The 8,416-nt window shown below is 38.0% G+C and overlaps 1 pseudogene; it reads right to left on the reverse strand.

The window, feature by feature from the left end:
- Nucleotides 1–329: 329 nt before the first annotated feature.
- LOC127171293 (coiled-coil domain-containing protein 106-like) lies at nt 330–6,054 on the reverse strand (annotated as a pseudogene).
- Between the last annotated feature and the right edge of the window lie 2,362 nt (nt 6,055–8,416).

The following is an 8,416-nucleotide window of genomic DNA, read 5'->3' on the forward strand; positions in this document are numbered from 1 at the left end:
ATGTGAACAGTAGACCAGACAATGAAGGACTGAGGGAGAGAGTCTTATATAGGGCGTGGTTGGATTGTATTCAGGTGTGCGTAATTAGAACTCCGGTGATGAGGAATGGGTGTGCGGTGCTACTGGTGAGTTGGCAGGTGGAGGTGGCTGTGGTGAATGCCTGACAGTAACCGGCAGGTTCGCAAAAATGACCATTTCTATAATCTTCACATGACAAATGGTAACTTTAGTAACAATCTTTGAACTCTCAATTGTTTAAGGGGAATTTGTTCCCCTAAACTATTATGAAAACATATAACGCTTGCCAAACTGGCACAGTACCCTACTTTTTACTTTCTCTTAATTATGGGGAGAAGCTTTCTGTTCTTTTTCAACTGATCTACCTCTGACAAAAGTGCAGGATCATTGGTTAAAACATCTGAACACTTCTGGATAAAGGTCTGCAGCTTCTGGCCTCTGGAGTAGCCTTGTAGGAGTTCTTCATACTTCTTTGAGACGCAATGGCAAGTTCTGCAATTGCAGCACTGGCAACCACTGTGTTCCTGTCCACTCCAACCGCCTTGTAAGATCACCTCAAGTTCTTCCCTTGCTTGAAATGACGTAAGACCTTTTTGTGTCTCTTTACAACGTGCTTTGGATTTACAGCTGCAAAAACAAACAAAGAACACATGAATTACCAAGCTGTGAAAATATCCATAACCTTGTAAAATGCCTTACTACTGTTCTTGTTAATGTAACATTTAACCCTCTGGGGTCTGAGGGTGTTTTGGCACCCTGGAGAAGTTTTGACATGCCCTGACATTTGTGCTTTTTTCATTATCTTAAAAACATATTAATGGCTAAAGTCTGATTACATTGTAATCAGCACAAATTGGGCTACAATAATATGCAAGCAACATTAATGTACATGTTTGTGTTTTTGAGAAAACAATGTTAATGCGTGGTTAGTAAAAAACTACAATTTTCACTGAAATAAGGCCATGAAACACATTCAGAACATTCATGCACAAGACTTTTGAGAACTGGATGTGGTAGGCTAGAGTTTTTTCTACAAAATGATGTGAAAATCATCTCGTTCAGACGTTCACAAAAAACAATATACTTATTTAAATTTTCTAAGACGTGTTTTGTGATCGAAAGGGAATATGCGAGGGAGTGACAATGGGCACTGAATATTTAGTGATTCACACCTGAGAGACAAAAGGCCCTCCCCTAATGGCCCATCAATGAGACTGTGACTGTCAGGTAAGAAACAATGAGAGAAGATTCAGAGGGGTTTTAGATTATCTTTTTTTTTATTTATAACACAGTATAATGTAAACATACATTATGAAGGTCAACGACACATTATTAAAGGGGTCATCGGATGCCCATTTTCCACAAGTTGATATGATTCTTTAGGGCAGTGGTTCCCAAACTTTTTCTGCCGGGCCCCCCTTTTGCAGAATAAAAAAAAATTCAAGCCCCACCCCCGCGTTTACATATAAACATAAACACAACTTCAGAAGGATTTATGTAAAACGTAATAATTAAAATTCAGTGTGTGACAACTTATTGAAAAAAACTGAACAAGGAACTAGTTAGTATTAGAGTAGAAACATTAAAAGTAAAGCATGCAGCTTTACTATGTACTATTTTTTGTACTATGTAACAGCATTCATTGTTTTTTAAACAGATTTTCTCTTTCTTCTCTTTGTTGTAGTTGCGATCTTTGAAGTAGATTCATCATCTCCTTTACGTACCTGGCACTTGTTGTCTTTTCAAAAACTTGTCCATGCTTAGAGCAGAACTACTATGAGTTATTCATTCATAATTTTACTCAGCTAACTGCAATTCTCATTTCTGATATCAATTGCACCATCTAGTGGTCTGTTATTTTATGACAAAAACCACAGGCACACCGACAGGCGTCTGAGAACGGCTCGATTTGAAAAAGGGGGTATTATTTTTACAGATTAATTGAAAACCGCTGCATGGATTTTTATCATTATAGGGTAGATTTGTACATACACTGCCAACACACATTAATGTTCAAACAGCATGAAAAAGTGAACTTCGCATCGGATAACCCCTTTAAGCACACTGATATAACCACAGATGTGAACAGACATGTAATTTCTGAAAACTGTTTTCCGAATTCTGTTCAACAAGTAACACAAGTAAATCATACCTCATATTTAAGTGCTTGCAAAACTCATCATCAGTAGTCAAGGAACTTGTTTTACCAATAGAATATCCGTGTAGTTGAAGATCTGACGTTGGTACAGCGTGCTCAGAGGAAAAGTTTGCAGGATTCATCTGTTGTGCAGGTATCAGAACACAAACAACTAAAGCAAAACAAAAAAACATCTGTGAGCATGTTAATATCAGGAGCAATTTAAAGAATCCTTGCTAAATAAAATCATTAGTTCTATAATTTCTATCCCAAAAAAAATCATATAGGTATCTGGTCACTAAAATAAATAAATGAATAAATCAGTGAGCATGTTGATAGGCCTGGAGCTAATACTGCCCATGTGATTTTATAGCTATCATATGCACACATGCTTTGTATTTATTATTATACAGTACAAAAACAACATCTGAGAAACTAATTTATTATTAAGCACATTATGTACACGTTTGATTAGACATTTGCAGACAGAGTATTCAACAGTAAAGACTGGTCTAAGCATTCTTAGACATTACTTTTATATCGTCTAAACATTAGCCCTACTTCAATGTCAATTTGTTTATGAAACAAAACATTCCTGATGCCTTACAGATGCATTGAAAAGTTGCCTATGATATTTCAAAATCTTGCACTCGATTTCATACATTTTAGTCAGGAATTATAGTTTTGCAAAAAGTCCAACTAGTTAATGCGTTCAAGTTTATGTCACAACAACACATTATCTAATGCCAATAAGAAACATTACTTTGTACACTTTTGTACACTGTATACGCGATCCTCTCGTCAGCTGTGATTGCCGCGATCACGTTCTGTTCATGAGATAAACAAGCTTAGCCTGTTCCTCTCAGCCTGTCCTCATCTGGAGTAAAGAAAAGGCTTTTTCTTCTCAGCACCTTAATCCAAAAACGAAAGTATCTGACGCAAACACGTTGCTGTTTTGTTTATGAGATGATGTGGGCGTTCATTTCGCGCGTCTTTCACGTGGATGTTTGTAATAACAGTAGCGCCGCACAGAAAGGACACCCTGTATATTTTCTTTATTTACAAAAACCACAGACATTTGTTGATATGTTGAGCGTACACAAATAAAAGTAAACTTTCTACAGATTCAGGTGATGTATTACTTTTATGTGTCCAATCAAAATTGAGGGAGCAGTTCAAGGTCATTTTGCTGTCATCTGGAAAATATGCGAGTGCTCCCGCCGGCGCCTTAGCTGACCCCAGGACGTTAATTATGACATACATGTTTGTAAATCTTTATTATGTAACATTACATTAAAATGATTATTTTACTAAAACATACTCTAGACCAATAATAAAATTAATATCAACACTTTTCTTGATCAACATACTGTGTGTCAAAAAAAGATATGGTTAACACTGGAACATTTTACAGCCTGAAAGAATATGCAAACTAGTTGTATCTTCTTGTAAAAGTATAACCCAAGCAACCCATAAACACTGAGACAAATCCAGTTGCAAGACAGTTGTATCAGTGAAGTGTACTATGAACCAAAGGTCCCATAATTACAAGAACCCTAAAATTTTTGTCTGTTTTCCTGTGTATTGCAGGCTCTTCTTAAGAAGATCTTAGACATGACAACATCACTCCTGAAAAAGTTATCTACACTGACAGCTTCAGAAAAGACTTCTTCCCACTAACTTCTAATTGCTGATCCAGCCACCAATGGACCCTTTTCACAAGACTGTGATGATGCGTTTTTACGGTCATCATCATAACACAGTGACATTTTTTCATATTTTGATTTTTAAAAAAAGCATATGTACATTTATAACACTATACTTTGTATTATATCACCTTTTCATCAAGTTACAAAAAACTAGTTAACGCTAATGCAATGTGTGTCTCATTTTTTTCATTTGATTGAAAGTCATGAAAACACTAAACCCGGAAATGTGAGAAAGGTCCATCAACTGCTCAGCTAAAGACAATAAAATCTAACACCACTTACCTCTCTTTAAAAAGTTTCTTTCCTTCCTTATCTTCTCTTTCTTCTTCTTCCCTTTCTGGTTCTTCTTTTTCTTGTACTTGTGCTTTTTTACTTTCTTTCTCGGCTAATCAGAAGATGAGGAGGATGAAGAATACAAGGAAGATGATGTAGAGGAGTAAGATGCCGCTTGCTTGAATGACTTTGATGAGTTGGAAGAGTATGAGTCATTGAGGTCAGCTGACACATCTGTCCCAGCACTATTTTTCTTCTTAACAGAGAAATAGAGAGAGCTTAATACTGAGACATGTAACACCAAAATACAGTTATGACCTCATCAGAATAAATATATATAGTTTTTTCTACTGTCAGAGATGACGTTTGTTACTTTAATAGTGAAAATGTAAATCCGTGTGTTTACTGTCAATTTCCTTTGCTGAATTGCTATACCCAAGTAAGTTAGGGCCAGTTCCAATACCTCATGGTTTTGGTATTTTGTACTTGCCCACTTGTCTTATGTATTTTCCATTTTCTTTTATTTTTTGGCCGATGTGTGCAAATAGACATAAAGACTTTAAATTATGAGAATTTTGTATTTTTGGTGGACTAATTCTTTAAGTCAAACTGTTTGTTTCCTCTCACAAACATAGGGATCCCATTATTTTTTTAACCATGAGATTCAGTAATTTTCAAGGACAAATTAAGAGGTTGCATTAATTTTGAATACGAACAAAGTAAAAGATGAACACATTTTTAAACAATATATTTAAATGACTTAGAGTAAATGAGAATTCTACCTGTTTTGTAAATGTATGTTATAGACCTTGTTGTGAGCACTCCATGTATACATTTAATTTAATTCGGATGTGTCACAATACAGGAGAAAATATCTGTTACTGCTTACATTTCATCACGTCTTTAAGGCCCCAGTACTTATCCAGTGAGTTTGACATAATTTCAAACCAAGTTAGGCAAAAATTAAGGTGTTTCAGAGTATGTTTTAGTAGTTTGCCATAGCTTATCAACATGAAGTTTAGTTACTATGAATGTAATTGTAAATTAGTTACATTCTGACAGCTGCTTTGGTAGGGAGTCTCTTTCTTTGGTCAACTCAGCAATTTTCTTTGATTGAAGGTCTTCTTTTTTCTTTGCCTTACTGAGCTGTGTGCAACATTTTTTTTGCAAACAGCACAGCTGTTGGGGATTGTATCACTCCTGAAACGATACAGTTGTTAACAGGATGTGTTTGAGTGAATTTTAATTTCAGAACATTAAGTTAACTATACTGTCTAAAATAAATAAGGCTTTTTGTCTGGGCCTGTTTTATATCATGATATATTTTGTGCTTTAGATGCAACAGTACATACAGTATTATTGTAGAAACAGGTTTACATCATTTCAATGTCATTGAAATTAGCAGGTTTTAAAAAAATATATAATTAAATAAGGGCTTTGGGCCTGATCAGGTGATTATGCAAAAGAAGTCTCACTTTCAAATCACCTAACCCATGTTATGTTTTAATTTTTAGCATTGACTTCAATCTGTGGGGTCATGTTGACCCTAAATATTTTAATACATGATACATTACTCATATCGAAATGTATTTTTTAAGACTTAAGGCACTTAACACACTATTTTAAACCATGTAAATAATAAATAACATTTGTAAATGCTTCTTGTACTGATAGACAAATCAAAAAGTTTTGGTGCATCTAAAAAAAAAAAAAAAAACTTTAGCTAAGTAACGTTACATTGTTTGCAGTTAGCTAGCAGAAATGTTACCACTGTGTGGTAAATGTACACTTACCTGTGCTGCTGCTACTGCCTGCTTCATCTTTTTCTCCTTGTTTGATGGTTGTTTCATCTGTATTCTGTTTGATCTGTTTTCTATAATGGGTGGAAGGTTTTTCGGTACCGATCGGTGCTGCCATTTCTGCCACTAGTTCTCACGCTCGTAATGGCCATGTACGTCACAACTTGTAATGTGACTCGTCAGAAGCGTGAATAGATCCAATTGCGAGCTTTATTGAACAGAACGTGGTCAGACAGGCAAGGTCGATCTCGAACAAACAGTGATATCCAGGGCAAGACAAGAGCGTAATACAATAAACAGGCAGAACGTCAAAAAACCAGAGAGCAGTCCAAAGTAACAAATGAAACAAGGCTATGAAATAAGCCAAACTATGGCAATGAAAACAAGGCAAAACTATGACTATGAAACAAAACAGTAACCTTTGAAATAACAAAACAAGGCAATGAAACAGGTAAAATGCTTAGTAGAGTCCGCACAGATACTTTGCAACCTCCTGTTTGGCATGGCCCTCCTTATATGGCTGCCAAACAGGAAGTAACCATAGAAGCAGAGGGAGCGGTAACAGTCAGTCCATGGGTAAGGGCTCCCTCTGCTGGCGTGGCGTTACAGAATCCCCCCTCTAAGAGCGACTCCTGGCACTCAAGCAACAACAGTCCAGGAGGGTGGGGGAACAGAGGTGGGATGGAGGGCCACGTCCATGCAGAGGAGGTGGGCCTGGATCGTGGAGCAGTGACAGACAGTGAAGCACTGGAGGACCTGGGCCGTGGAGCAGTGGCTGACAGTGAAACACTGAAGCAGAAGTCCACCATGTTAGATTCTGAGGAGCCTGGAGCCATGGCGGAGCAGGGAGCCATGGCGGGGCAGGCAGAGCAAATGACATCCATAGCAGAGCAGAGAGTTCATGATTGGCCTCCTTGGCCGTGACATGATGGGCAGAGTGTTCGTAGGTGGACGCCGCCACCTTTGGAGGTTCTGCAGCCGGAGCTGCCACCTCCGGGGGCATTGGCGCGGACTCATGGTCCGACGAGATCTCTGGAGTAGACTCGTGGATAGACGAGGCAGTGAGTTGGTGGCCATGACAGGTGCAGACTCTGGAAGGGCGGCCAGCATAGCGTGAGCAGTCCCTGGAGCAGCCGGCATGGCGTTAGCAGGCCCTGGAGCGGCCGACATGGCGTGAGCAGGCCCTGGAGCGGCCGGCATGGCATGAGCAGGCCCTGGAGTGGCACATGACGTGAGCAGGCTTTGGTTTGGTGGGTATAGCGTGAACAGGCTTTGGCTTGGCAGGCTTGGCATTAGAGGTCTCTGGCTTGCTTAACATGACGTGAGCAGGTGTGGCAGGCATGGCATGAGAGGGCTCTGACATAATGGTAACAATACCGGACATGACATGTAGGCTCTTTGGTGTGGCAGATACTGGAGGATGGTAGGGTTTGTAATCAGCAATCCCCACAGTAAATGCAGAGCCACTCAGAAGCAACACAAAGTCAATGTAATGTACCAGAGACCAGTGGGGGTGATGACCTGGCATCCTATTTGAAATGAAACAAGGCTATGAAACAAGGCAAAACTATGGCAATGAAAACAAGGCAGAACTATGACTATGAAACAAAACAATAACCGTTGAAATAACAAAACAAGGCATTGAAACAGGGAAAATGGTTGATAAAGTCCACACAGCCAAAACAATACTTCACAACCTCCTGTTTGGCATGTCCCTCCTTATATGGCTGCCAAACAGGAAGTAACCATAGAAGCAGAGGGAGCGGTAACAGTCAGTCCATGGGTAAGGGCTCCCTCTGCTGGCGTGGCGTTACACAACTAATACAATCAATTAGAAAACTTCATATAAAAAATGTAATATTTTACATTTTTTATTCTTTATTATAGTAAAAAATGAGAAAATAAATATTGAAATAAATAATTACATATTCGTGTAATGGTAATTCTTTAAAAAAAAAACTTTTACAACTTTACATTATTTTCTATGGATCTGATTGGCTGTGTATGGGTGACACCAGCGCTACAATTTGAAAGTTTTGGCACAACCACACGCAATCTGTGGGTGTGACACCAGAGGAGACCTATGCGTACAAGGTATTAAAAATATGCCAAGTTTAGCTAGGAAGTTGTGCGAGCTGGTTGAGGAAAAGAAACATCTCAAACTTATAAAATGGCTGTAAAAGAAAAAAATACTTAAATGGACGATTAAATGTAATTCCTGTGGTCACAGAATAAAGTTGAAGCAAAGTGATTGCACTGACAATTTTGAATGGTAAGTAAGGTGGGGTGGTGAATTTTGAGATCTGTAATTTAATGCATACCTAATACATTCATAGTTTTACTTTTTTATTCTTTTAAATTGAATTATGCAGTGCATTATGTATTACATGCTCATATTGTATTTTTTATAAAAGCTTGGTTTTCATTGATAGTTATTTTAGATGTAAGATAACTGTATGTAATGTATGAAACTATTTTAA

Source organism: Labeo rohita, chromosome 9 (genome assembly GCF_022985175.1).
Source record: "Labeo rohita strain BAU-BD-2019 chromosome 9, IGBB_LRoh.1.0, whole genome shotgun sequence".
In the NCBI taxonomy this organism is placed as follows: domain Eukaryota; kingdom Metazoa; phylum Chordata; class Actinopteri; order Cypriniformes; family Cyprinidae; genus Labeo; species Labeo rohita.